The sequence below is a fragment of the Rhineura floridana genome, chromosome 1, assembly GCF_030035675.1.
Source record: "Rhineura floridana isolate rRhiFlo1 chromosome 1, rRhiFlo1.hap2, whole genome shotgun sequence".
Taxonomy (NCBI): domain Eukaryota; kingdom Metazoa; phylum Chordata; class Lepidosauria; order Squamata; family Rhineuridae; genus Rhineura; species Rhineura floridana.
In genome coordinates this window covers 292,008,856-292,022,728 of record NC_084480.1, presented here as the reverse complement: position 1 = coordinate 292,022,728, position 13,873 = coordinate 292,008,856, and the positions used below count along the sequence as shown (strand labels likewise).

General features: G+C 43.3%; 1 long non-coding RNA gene across 1 annotated transcript; it reads right to left on the bottom strand.

The window, feature by feature from the left end:
- Positions 1-8,449: 8,449 nt before the first annotated feature.
- On the bottom strand, positions 8,450-10,079 carry LOC133375665 (uncharacterized). The gene is made up of 3 exons (XR_009760293.1): positions 9,507-10,079; positions 9,104-9,192; positions 8,450-8,618 (listed from the first exon to the last, which is right to left on the bottom strand). It is a non-coding gene; the product is annotated as an uncharacterized LOC133375665 (long non-coding RNA).
- Positions 10,080-13,873: the final 3,794 nt, after the last annotated feature.

The following is a 13,873-nucleotide window of genomic DNA, read 5'->3' as shown; positions in this document are numbered from 1 at the left end:
CTTGTTTCATTTCATTGCTTTGAAAGGTCCTCTGCTTTCATTTGGACTCAGAGCCTTTGGTCAATTGTGCTCCTCCCAAACTTTCTTTCTCTAAATTTCACTATCTAAACAATATCTGTGGCTGAGCCATCTCACTTGCTGACAAACAACTATCAGGAGAGTTCATGTCCCTTAAAAGTAAACTAGTTTATCCACTTTGGCTCATACTGGAAAGGGGTAAGCATAATAGAGATGGTGGTTGACACGATATAGCCAAGTTCAACCAAAAGCAAAATGTCCAAGCCTGATCCGTAAACAAACCAGATTTCTGTTTAAATAACATGTGAATTGGTTTTACAAGTAGGACCGGCAATAAAATGTGGTAGCGTGGAGCGTTCCTGTTCCCTGTGTAAGTCAGCCAGCCGTGCCCTCCTCTACGATATTTCATTCCATCTCCCCTCCTATCCAGTTTTCTCCTCCGCCCCAAACAATTAGTCAGCATTGTTACTGATCACACTCTGTCCTCACTGAGCTGTTTTGGGGATTCTTCTCCCTTAAGATTTTCCCCCTAAATATTTTTTTTGTACTTCTGAAAATGTTGGGAGTCTCCCATACCTGTTGACACCTTCCTCTTGTGCATGGCTGGTGACATTTTGGCTACATAACCAATAGCACTCACACTTGAACATTGGAAACAGAAAGAATGGTTTCCTGGAGCTCCAGGAAGTATGCACTCTATTAATAACAAGTGATTTATTCTTGTTGAGAACAAAGTGAAGGCTTAAGACTTCAGGGATTGAAAATTAGAGCTGTTGTACAATTTACAATGAATGAGGTGGTAGACCACCTGGGCTTCTGGTGGGAGGAAGGGTGGGATATCAATCAAATAATAAATAAATAAGATTGGTAACATTCTGAACTGTACCACTTGCTTCCTTCTTCTTAGAAAACTAGCATCACCTCTTAGAAAACTAGCATTCCAGGTAGCAGTGGTGTTTGGTGGCTCCCAGGACAGTGGGGAAGTGGAATCTGCTCTGGGTTTTAATCTGAACTTTCAAGGACTTGCCCAAGGTGCTGAAACCATGGACAGCTCCTTGAAAGTTCAGACTAAAATCTGGAGCAGATCCCACAGCCCCACTGGCATGGGAGCTGCCACTGCCAGATAGAAGGCTTCAGTGCACTTCTCAGCTTGATCTGATTGCTTCTTACCTGTAGAGAGCTTCTTCCGTGGGGAGATAATGTTAAGGAAGGGCCATAGTTCCATGGCAGAGCACCTGCTTTGAATCTAAAATGTCCTAGATTCAATGCTAGCATCCCCAGTTAGGATTAGGAAAAGCCCTGCAATTTTGTAGAGCTGCTGCCAATCAGCATAGACAAGACTGAGCTAAATGGACCAATAGTCTGATTCAATGTAAGTCAGCTTCTTATCAATCAAAGGACACGTGCAAGTGGGCAGCATCCAGAGCAACCTTGCTGAATTTCTAGTCAGTGCCTACAGTAGATGCAAGGAACTATGGCAGCACATTCTGCTTTTAATGCCCCCCTTCCAATTCCTCTCATGCAGATTCAGTGACACCCATAGAAGAATGTTTCCATTATCCATCTCCATCAATCCCACCAAGGACAGGTTAGATAGATGTTTCGCTTTGGAGGGTGACTAAGTGTCATTCCCAGCCCATAAGTGGTAAAAGAGGTCAGATCAAGGGCTGCCAAAATAATTACCAAATTACCAAAGAATCTGGATCACCTTCCACTATCATATAAGCCGAAAAGCAGCAGGGGCCAAACACAGGAAGAGCCACTCCCATAACTGAAGATAACAATGTTGAATGTGTTTCAGCAGCGCAGAAAAGCATCCAGTCCTGGCTTGTTTACTATGGAACTGAGGACCCCTTTGTGTTTTGGAACTTTCTCACTCACTCACTCATCATTTAATAGCAAGCCAAGAAACAGATGGCCATTATACACTGCTAGTTTCATATCTCTTGGCACTGAAGTGAATCATAAATGTAGAACAAGAGGATGGAACTCAGTTTGGGCAAGTATAAAGCATTTTTAATATGACAGTAATGTATGGAAAAATGGAGCCCACTGGCTACATCCAGAACAGTAGAAAACAAGTATCTAAGAATTCATTCGCTCTTGGGGTGGGAGAGGGCAGACATGCCAGAGAAACAGAGCAGCAAGATTACAAGTGAGATGTTTGATGTCTTTCCTGAATCCTGGATTCGGTAACCTTCTTTGCAGACATTGAGCTGACAAGATGCCGAGAGAGACACTGAGGCTGATTAATGGCAAGTTACAATCGTGTCCTTACACAGCAGGAGCCATAAGAAATGTGCTCCAATATCTCCTCCTAGTGAAGGGATCCCATTTCATCTTCTAGAAGATAAGACAGTAGTGGTAATGCATTACTTCACCGCCTCCCATCTGCATTACAGCATCGTAATTTATTCTGGTGTGAGAGGAGTGAAGCTAGTACAGTGAAGCGCCAGAGCCAAGCCGCATGGTGGCAACAGAGAGTTCATTTGTTAGATTCACCATTCTGCATTAATGCCTGCTGGGCCTATTGCCCAGGAAATAGCCAATACTTAAGAACGCTCAGGTCTTATTAAATTCTCTCCATGGAGGGAGAACACAGCCACATCTGCTGCCCTATCTGCCCCGTTCTTCATGAATGGGAAAATCGGGGGGGGGGGAGTTGTAAGTACGAATGGTGGAGAAATTTGATTCAGTTTGTGATTTAAAGGCAAATCTATCTAATTTGTACTTCCTGAAACAATACACAAACTGAAACACAGCCATCCTTCGAATTTATACTTCTCTGAATTTGCAGAACAGTTCTCCAGCCAAGTAAAATGTGTCAAAATGCGTATTCTACCATGAAGTGTGCATATACACGTCTTAATATGTTTTAAGGTCTTTTGTGTTTAAGATGTTTTAAAGTGCTTTTAGTGATTTTGTTTGCTGCCCTGGGCTCCTTCTGGGAGGAAAGGCAGGATATCAGTTTAATAAACAAATACATAAATAAAAACATACATGCATATATTAGTGAAAATAACACAACAATGCATTCTATTGTGGGAAACAGCTTTGCAAAAATGTGTATGATAAGCTAAATTGCATACAAAAATGCTGATAAATTTTCATGACAGATAAAAAAAAATTGCAAACTGATGCGGAAATCTGGAGTATTTTTGTTGTTGTTGTTATGTGCCTTCAAGTCGACTACGACTTATGTCGACCCTATGAATCAGTGACCTCCAAGAGCATCTGTCATGAACCGCCCTGCTCAGATCTTGTAAGTTCAGGTCTGTGACTTCCTTTATGGAATCAATCCATCTCTTGTTTGGTCTTCCTCTTTTTCTACTCCCTGCTGTTTTTCCCAGCATTATTGTCTTTTCTAGTGAATCATGTCTTCTCATGATGTGTCCAAAGTATGATAACCTCCATTTCATCATTTTAGCTTCTAGTGATAGTTCTGGTTTAATTTGTTCTAACACCCAATTATTTGTCTTTTTCACAGTCCATGGTATGCGCAAAGCTCTCCTTCAACACCACATTTCAAATGAGTTGATTTTTCTCTTATCCACTTTTTCGCTGTGTAACTTTCACATCCATACATAGAGATTGAGAATACCATGGTCTGAATGATCCTGACTTTAGTGTTCAGTGACACATCTTTACATCTGAGGACCTTTTCTAGTTCTCTCATAGCTGCCCTCCCCAGTCCTAGCCTTCTTCTGATTACATTATTGTCTCCCTTTTGGTTAATAACTGTGCCAAGGTATTGATAATACTTGACAAGTTCAATGTCTTCATTGTCAACTTTAAAGTTACATAATCTTCTGTTGTCATTACTTTAGTCTTCCTGGTGTTCAGCTGTAGTCTTGCTTTTGTGCTTTCCTCTTTAACTTTCATCAGCATTTGTTTCAAATCATTACTGGTTTCTGCTAATAGTATGGTATCGTCTGCATATCTTAAATTGTTGATATTTCTCCCTCCAATTTTCACACCTCCTTCATCTTGGTCCAATCCCACTTTCCGTATGATATGTTCTGCATATAGGTTAAACAAATAGGGTGATAAAATACACCCATCTCACACCCTTCCCTATGGGGAACCAATTGGTTTCTCAATGTTCTGTCCTTATAGTAGCCTCTTATCCAGAGTATAGGTTGCGCATCAGGACAATCAGATGCTGTGGCACCCCACACCTTGGATGTCTGGCATTTCTCTCTCCATATATGGTAAGAGCCTTTGTTGTAGAATCTTGAGCATTACTTTACTTGCATGGGATATTAAGGCAATAGTTCGATAATTACTGCATTCCCTGGGATCCTATTTGTTTGGAATTGGGATATATATTGAATGCTTCCCAAAACTGACAGATTCACCAAACCCTAGTGTCAACGGTACTGAGCTAGATGAACCAATGGTCTGACTCGGTATAAAGCAATTTCCTCCCTTGTCCCTAATTCATGAGGAAGACAGGTCTAGGAATGGTATTAGTCATGATGGCTATATTGAACCTCCGGATTTTAAGGCAGATTCCGGGGAGCAAAAATAGGACCTGTTCCTTGACTTCAAGACCTGCTCGTGGTCCTTCCAGAAGCATCTGGTGGGCAATTAAGGGAAGCTGAAGCTGGATGTTTATAGGAAGGGCCATAGCTCAGAGATATAGCATCTACTTTGCATGCAAAAGGTCCCAGGTTCATCTCCTGACAGATAGGGCTGGGAAAGATTCCTTGCCAACACACCAAGGAAGACTCGTGACACATGTATGGTTGAAATGTTCTATTTATTAAAATATAACACATAATCAATCAAATTCCAATCCGCCAATTAATAATCTCAAATCCTTCGGGCAGGTGAGGCTCAACCTATCTATGAGGGTCTAGACCCTCCAAACCAGGAGGCAAGTCAGTCACATCGTACTGCAACTCCCCAGACAAGGATGTGGGAAAACTTCTCCCTCCTTGCAATCGGAGTCAGGTTTGTGGTTCCAACCTCCGCATCCTGGCCCCACCGTACAGGCATTCACCATGATGCACAAGCCGGTCCCACGTGGACACCCCCCGGATCCACACCAGGCATTACGCCTTGATGTTTCACCAGGGAGTGCCCTTTACCCAAATGCCTCATCCACCTCCATTTTTAACCCCAATTACCTCACCTGCCCAAATCCAACGCCGCAAGAGGGGATCAGCTGAAGCTTGGTCCCCTCAACCCAAAGAAAACAAAGCCCCCAAACCCAACCTAAAATCCTCCAATAGCAAATCACACCCAATATCCGAAAGATGGACACCATCATCTCGAAACAGATGCGGTGCATGAAAACGGATTCTGTCATGAGGAATATATGCCCCACCCAATGACAAAACTAAACTCCTAACTTTCCTATTTACCCACTTTCTGGATCTGTCGATCCTGTTGGGGTGCATTGCACCCCTCCAAACACGTCGCACCAGCATGTCGGACCACACTATAACAAGATCCGGGTATGACTGGATGAGAGCATTAAAATCCTGGGTGATCCTAAGCAGCAGATCCATACCTGGCCACTGCACCAAGTCGTTTTCCCCTAAATGAACCACCAACACATGTGGCCAGTTAAACGATGCCATAAGGCGACACACCAAAGGCATGAGCGCATCCCAAAGCATGCCCCTCTGAGCCTCCCAGCCAACTGTTGCTCTAGCGGAAAGCGGCAGCTGTGTCCCAGCAAGCGTAGAGAAGGCTCTCCGATGTGGCCAAAATAAAATAGAGTGGCTACACATGACGACCCTCGCAGGCACAGGAAGGCTCAGCACACCTAAGAAAAGAAAAAACAATACATCAGAATCAATACCTGACATAAGACTTGAAAGCGGAAGAACGCCACCTTCCAATCGCCTGAATGTCCTGAACGCTCATGCCCACGAGGGCGGCGGCCGTAGCCGCCCCAATCTGAAAGGAATGCAGCCCATAGACTCCAGCATCGTGACCACTGGCCAACAAGGCCCGCCGAACAACGGCCCAAAATTGAAATTGAGTCAGGGCAGAACCATCCGCATGTATAAAGAGGTAACGCTGGCCCGCTGGCCTCATTGACAGAAATAAACGCACTGCAGCCACTGGGCACAATTCAGGGACCTGGCAAACTCTCAATGAAATAATACTGCCACGGCCCTTTTGATCAGTCTTAGAGACTCGAAGGGAAAGCCTAACTATCTCTGCACTTAGCGTGCAATCGCCAAAGCAAAAGGCTCAGTAGGACACATCGTGCTTTGAGGAAGCCAATACTTCGCTAAGGCGAAAAGCACCATAGAACATCGTCAGTGTTACTGCGGCGAACAGGTGCGACTCATACTGAGATGAGCACAGAGACCTAAATAAAGGCAGGATCTGAAGGAGTACATCGGGCGTGATTGGCCTCCTTTGGTCAGCGGGCCTGTGAGCGGAACGCGACCAACCCTGAAGGACCTTTCTGACCCTAAAATCTACAGAATGATCCTGCAATCCTCTTGCCTTGGAAATAAAGGCCAGCGCAGAGAGGTGTCCGGCGATGGTAGAAACAGAATGAGATTGCCCTTTCAGATGTAACTTAAACTGCAGCAAATGTGAAACAGGGATAGGCCATACAGGAGGCAAAGCACTACTGGCATGGAACGCCTGAACGTTCCCAAGGCACGCTGGTATGCCCTCTGAGAGCAAGGGCAGAAGTTATAGCTGAAGAACGCCACCTGCCAATCGTCTGGACGTCCTCGATGCTCATGCCCACGAGGGCAGCGGCCGTAGCTACTCCAATGTGAAAGGAATGCAGCCCAAAGACTCCAGCATCGCAACCACTGGCCAACAAGGCCCACCGAACAACGGCCCAAAATTGAAACTGAGTCAGGGCAGAACTATCTGCATGTATAAGAGATAACGCTGGCCCGCTGGCCTGAAACACACACACACACACACACACAAAATTGCCGCATAGCGGAAACTGGGCATAGTTCAGGTACCTGGCAACTAAATAAAGATACAGAACTGCCACGGCCCCATTGATCAGTCTTAAAGACATTTAAGGAAAACCTCATTAAATCTGCACCTAACGTGCAATCGCCAGCATAAAGCACTACAGGACACATCGTGCTTTGAGGAAACCAATACTTCACTAGGGCGAAAAGCACCATAGAACATCGTCAGAGTTACTGCGGCGAACAGGTGCGACTCATACAGAGATGAGCACATTGACCTAAATAAAGGCAGGATCTGAAGGAGGACATCGGGTGTGATTAGCCTCCTCCGGTCAGTGGCCTTGGGAGCGGAACACAACCAACCCTCAAGGACCTTTCTGACCCTAAATCTACAGAATGATCCTGCATTCCTCTTGCCTTGGATTAAAGGCCAGCGCAGAGAGTGTCAAGCGATAATTATGACAGAATTAATTTTGCCCTTTTGAATATAGCATAAATATCAGAATACTTCCAGAACGCATGCCCGCTAGGGCAGTTGTCGCAGCCGCTCCTGTATGAAAGAAATGCAACCTCTAAACATAATGGCCATACGAACAACATAGCAATAATCAAAATTAAATCAATATGTAGCCATTAATGAATATGAAAAGATAGTACTGGCCCACTGGCCTAACAGAGAAAAAACTCTATCCGAGGGAAACCAGAGACAGAGTGGGCGATGGGCAGCCCCTCAGCTTAACCACTCAGTCACTAGCCCACTGGTCCATATAAAGCATATGCGCTAAAAAAAAAAAAAAAAACCAGCACGGCAATATAAGCGCAGGGCTCAAATTTTACAATGACTTGCCCAGAAAGCTAATTTTTCCAGGGCAAAAGGCTCACTGAAAATATTATTAAGGCCACCGCCCAGGACAACTGTCCTGTAAGGGGGGGGGGAACTAAGAATCATTGAAGGCAGGAGTATCGATAGCACATCCGGGGCAAATGGCCACATAGGACCAGGCGGTCTCAGGGTGGAATGCAACTAACACCCTTTGGTTTTCATGAAATGGGTTCCCTAATGCACTTGGTCAGAAAATTAATGACAAAGGCAGAAAGGAGGCAAGATATATTCCCAATGGTAATGTCCTGCCCTCTTTAGTAGATAATAAACTGCAACAAGGTGTACATCATTCGTTCATTGGGGGGGGGGGAAATGGCCTCATAAGATCAGGTGGCATTCGAGTGAAATGTAACCAACCCCTTTATGATATTCATAAAATGGGTTCCTGACTGCACGTAAACCCAGACATAGCAAGTGATGAATAGATATTGTATTATACTTTGCAGAATAAACGCATGCACAAAGCGCATAGCTCAAATAGCGTTGAGGGTCTGGGGATTTACCCCATAACCATAGCCAAGTGCTGCACTGAACGTATCATGCAGATCTGAAGGGCAGAAGGCCACATATGTACCACTGGCACTGTAGGAAGATAATCCAAGAAAATAAATTCTATAGTGAGCCCCCAGGCACCTAAAGGCAGCCAGCCATTATTTGGCACGCCCAAGCTCCTGAATTGACACCAAATTATCAACTACAGCCTGTATCAAAACTTACCTGCAGTTCAGGCTACAGGAGGAAGTCCTCTGTTCTTTGAAGAAAGAACGGCCGCTGAAGAAAATTGGTAGCAGCGCCCAGTGTACACGAGACTGCCATGAAATAGATGCGATTGAAGAGGGTACCTGTATCTTGTGAAACAAGCAGTATACAATTCATGTTTGTGGAATAAAGTTAAATTGATTTAAAATTCCGTGGAAAAGCGTCATAATAAAGATTTACCTAATGCTAGAGGAGCACTTTAATCAAGGACCAATAAACTGTCAATCTCAAATTAAGCATAATGTTTCATTTTAGATATTTCAGGGATAAAACAGAGCATTTAAAACTACAGGAAAGATATATATTAACCTTAAACATATTGGCTCCCAGAAAGCCACAACTATGAGTTTACCTGGCTGTAGGGCATTTCCTTTCTGCTTGGCTCAGAATGCCACAACAATGAGTTCACCTGGCTGCAGAGCATTTCCTATAAGCTTACATAGCACAGATTACCTTTCTCGGAATCACACCTATTCACATATTTTAAAAAAAAACCGCAAAAGAAATATGAGATGTGGGATTTTTCTATACTCACCTTAAAATAAACTATTGCCCTTTAGAGACGCTATTGTAGAAGCATCTATACTTTTCCTCCATGCATAAGAAATGCAACAAATTATGAAGCTACATGATCGAGAACATCATTTTAAAATACAAAACATGCATGCAGGAATACAAACAGAACTAAGTATATAAAATAAATGATATGGGGATAAGCAACAACGAAGATCAATCTAAAACCTACATCCGCAATGCTACCCGCCAGAATAAGCTTCATATATCTATATATGATTATGCATATATCTATAAAGATTTTAAAATTAATTTATATATTATCAAAGTATTTATTCATATAATAATGATAAAATCATTCCATATATAATAAAGAATTTAAGAAATCAAAACAAGCAGCCACCCCCCCCTTCCAAGCTACTCACCCCTCCTACGCGAAAAAAGCAAAAGGAACGGGGGGAATCTAAATACATATCTATAAATATTAAAATGAATTCATGTATTTATTTATTTAATAATAATAAAATGATATTATATATCTAGAAATATCTGAAAATTAATTCATGTACGTATCTATTTATTTATATATTTAATAATAAAATAATATTATATATAATTAATTAATAAGACAAAACAAGCAGACACCCCCCACCCTTGTGAGCAACTCACACCTCCCCCATGAAAGAGGCAAAAGGAATAAGGGAGGGGGCTAAGGGGAGGGGTAAACAACCCAACTCCCCACAATCCAAAAAGGGGTGGAAGAATTATGTAGCAGGCTGAATGGAGGGGGAGGGGTTAATGAAGGTTACCATCCACAAAGGGGGGTTGCTTGTGCAAAGCACTTGCTTAAAACCCACTCTAGCAAGGCCCCAATAGGGTGCAAGGAAGGCCCCTGAAATAAATGGGGTGGGATTGGTGCTGGAACGCACCTGCAAACAGCCAGCTCCAGGAAGAGCTGACAAACGGAAAGGGGCCAACAACAGAAGGCAAAGTGTGAGAAGTCCTATAGAAAGCCACGTGTAGGCTCAGCGCAGCAGCAGTAGAGCTAGCAAGCAACACTGCAACCGCTGCACAGCTGACGCGCGGGAAAACGGGGCCCAACAAAAGGAAGGCGATGAGGGAGAACTCCAGGAAGCAGCCACGTGCAGGCTCAGCGCCCCAGCGCCAGAGCCAGCCGGCAAGCCGAGGCAGCCGGTCGAACACCGCTGCCCAGCTGACACGCGGGAAAAAGAGGAAGGCTGCAACAAACAGAAAGAACGCCCGGGAAGTAGGTAAGATGAGGCACTAACGCCAATAGGCAAGCCCCACACCCGCCTCTCAGCTGATGAGAAAGCAAAGTTAAACAAGGCACGAGGGTACCGGCAGTAGAAAGCAGGAAACCTCTACAAGGAAAATTCACCAAAGACGGTCAGCAGCAGGAGACCCAAGGAGCCTTTTCTTAACGTGCCGCAAGGCAAAAAAGGCGCGCTCTTAAAGCGGAGCAGGCTATATATAGCCGCTCAAAACCCTTACCCCATTGGTCAAGATACCCCACCTGACCTCTTACACAATTTCTGGAACCTTCCCGAGCCTTCCTAGAAATAGGGTGTAGGCAAACCTGCCCCTACCAAATGGGCAGGACCGTCATTGTCTGAAACCCTGGAGAGCTGCTGCCAATCAGTGTAGACAATACTCATGTAGATAAACGAATAGTCTGACTCAGTATAAGGCAGCTTCCTATGTCAGATTCAGCAGAACTCTTCTTACATCCTTATAATTGCCTTACCCATGACCTTGAAGTCTCTTTAGCAGCCCCATTAATTTGTATGGTTCTAGAGGAAGCAGCTTGAGGCTTATAGTCTAGGTATACTACAAGATCTGGATCTGGAAGAGCCCCAGTTTGCATCACTTGATTGGCACAGTATGATAGACAAGTAGTGCCAAAATATTCAGGGATGGCCAGTTCTGATGCCTATGTAGATTTTGTCATGGAATGACGCCAAGATTTTTAGGTGGAAGTTTCTCCATTTGATAAAACCAGGGTCCAGACGTCTGCTGAATACAGAGACGCTGTTGCATATGTTTACTTCTAGCTATAAAATTCCATGCAGCAATAATGCCTTACATGTATGGGGGGGAAAGGATGCTTATTGCAGCATGGGCTGAGAATACTCACAAAGAACTGATGCGGGAACATTTGGTTCTGAAACCTAACTGTAGTATAGAGATAGTTGGCTACATCAATTCGAAATGATAGAGCTTGAAAGAGCCAGAGGAGGGTGGCTCCAGGATTTAGGACAGGAATAGGGAACCTAAGGCCGGGGCGGGGGGGATGTGGCCCTTCAGACCTCTATATGTGGCCCTTGAAAATCTCTCCAGGTGATACATCCTCCCCAGCTACACCCCTTATGGGTGCTACCAGCTCTGCTTTACGCCCTCATTGAATGGAATATGTCCTGGCTGGAATATGTCCTGGAACTCTGAGTCTGTGTTGGAATTGCTTTTAATATGTTTTTTTCTCTAGACAATATGTTTTTTAACCCTTTTTATTTAAGATGTTTTTAAAGCTTTTTTAAAGAATGTTTTTAAAGTTGTTTTGTTTTAATGTATTTTAAGGTCTGTTTTTATGATGTTTTAAAGTGTTTTTACTGCTTTTGTTTGCCGCCCTGGGCTTCTGCAAGAGGCATTACCAGAGTTCATTTGTTTGTTTGTTTGATTTATATCCCGCCCTTCCTCCCAGTAGGAGCCCAGGGCGGCTGGGACAATTAACGGGCGTATCCCTGGCCGTTGTCCATGCTGGCTTCAGATTTAGAATTCAACAACATCTGGAGGGCCCAGCTTCACTATTCCTGGTTTAGAACTTACAGAGAATTGCAGTATAGAGAGTAAGGATGTGCTAGGATTCTGCCCAATTCAGATTTGGTGCAGATTTTTCAGTTAATTTGCTTATTCTCTATTGTTGCAGATTGTAATTTTATGTAATGATTTTCTGGAGCTATTTTCAAAAATGGATTAAAAAAAACCACCCACCTCTAAAATATCAATATTAAGAATGATCTTTATCAATATTTCCTTCAAAATTGTTATTAATATCAATATATTTTTTGAGGGGGAAAACTAGATTGGTAAAAAGCAGTGGCTAGCAGACAAAGAATGAACTTGAATTGATATCAGCCTGTTAGGTCGATTGAATACTTCAAAACCAGCACCAGCCAATGGATCTCATCCCTAATAAAGAGAAAGAGGGTTGGCATATCAGTTCACAAATGGCACAAAGTTGTACCTTAAAAGCAAACAAATGCGGCAACTTTGGCTGCAGACCATTTATGTATGGAGGTGTGCTTTAAGTAAACCTGACTGTTCCAAGGTACAGAGGGGTATAACAGCCTGTAGCTGGAGCTGATAGCTGATATGTCATCTGAGAGTTGGAAGTCATTGGGCCTGATTTTCAGCTTTCAAAGGAAAAGACATTATCTATGCTTCATGTCAAAGTGTGGAGGGGAAGCTGCCAAACAATCTAGGACGTTGTCTGGGATAATGTTTGTTCCTATGACTATTCACATTAGAAGGGTCTGGAGAGGCTCCAGGAATTTAAACAGAGCTGCTACAGCCTACTGATTGGCACTGCCAGCATCCTCCTGCAGCACCGTTTCAAAACAGTCCTTCCAATTTTTTACAGGCTTTAATTTGTAATTCCATCTTCTTGCTTCTGATGCGGTGTCTTAGATTATGCTCCCCTGAACGATGTTTCCTTTTGCAAATGCCTATACTCCCCCCTCTCAAACTCCCTTGTTTGCATGCAAAGAAAAAAAAACCTGACACATTTTGCCTTGTCTGTCATTTCTCATCTAGATGGAAAACAGCAGGTATCCTGGCTGAAGTCTGCTATTGATAAAGCCATAGTATTTCCAAATGACGAAAGGGGGGTGAGGGAAAGTCCTTTGTCTCTGTCTGCCTGTTGTCTTTCCCCCACTCGAGCCTATTGAAATGCCTGAGGCAAAAAGAAAATGAAAAGGAAACAAACTGTTATGGGGGGGAAATGAGTTTTCTACTTCACAATGACTACCAATACAACAATAATAAATAATGGATGTCGTATACGTAAGATTCCAATAATGTAAAGCAAGAGGGTAATAAAAAGCACAGGAGAAAGGAATGCATTAATAGATGTGTACACATGAGAATTAAAACACATTGTAGGGAAAGGGAAGATTAACGGGGGTCTCTGACTCCAGAAAACAATGGAAACAAAAGGCTTTGTATTGCCCTAGCTTAAGTCCATATCAGCGCCAATCTAGACAGCTGGCAAAATATAAACAATATTTTCCTATTTGATTGGCGTCTACCCATAAGCATATAGCAGTGACGTTTCCGTGTACTCATCAGGTATCGTCTGGAAGAGAATAACTCCGTATCATCAGTTTAATGGAAGAACATTGTTTCGGACAAACAAAAAAATGGATGAGTTTTTCTTCATGCCAAATCGCTGAAGAGGTCAGAGAACATCATTCTTCCAACAGCTTCCATCTGGCAGCTTCTCTGGCTCACTGTCTCATGCATGCACACACGCAAACATATATACACACACTTGTGCCAGCCAATGGTTTTAGTCTGCCTGTGCTGCATGGAGAACTGCAGGAGGAAACAGCTCCTAAATGTCCAGAAAACATATTTGCATTTCCCCCCCATAGAACAGCTTTGATGATTTTGTCCTATTTTTCACAGTCTCTGAAACACAAAGACCAAAGATTTTACAGCAGATTTGACCAACTCTATTGACACTATATAATGGGCTATAGTACAGATAGGAAGC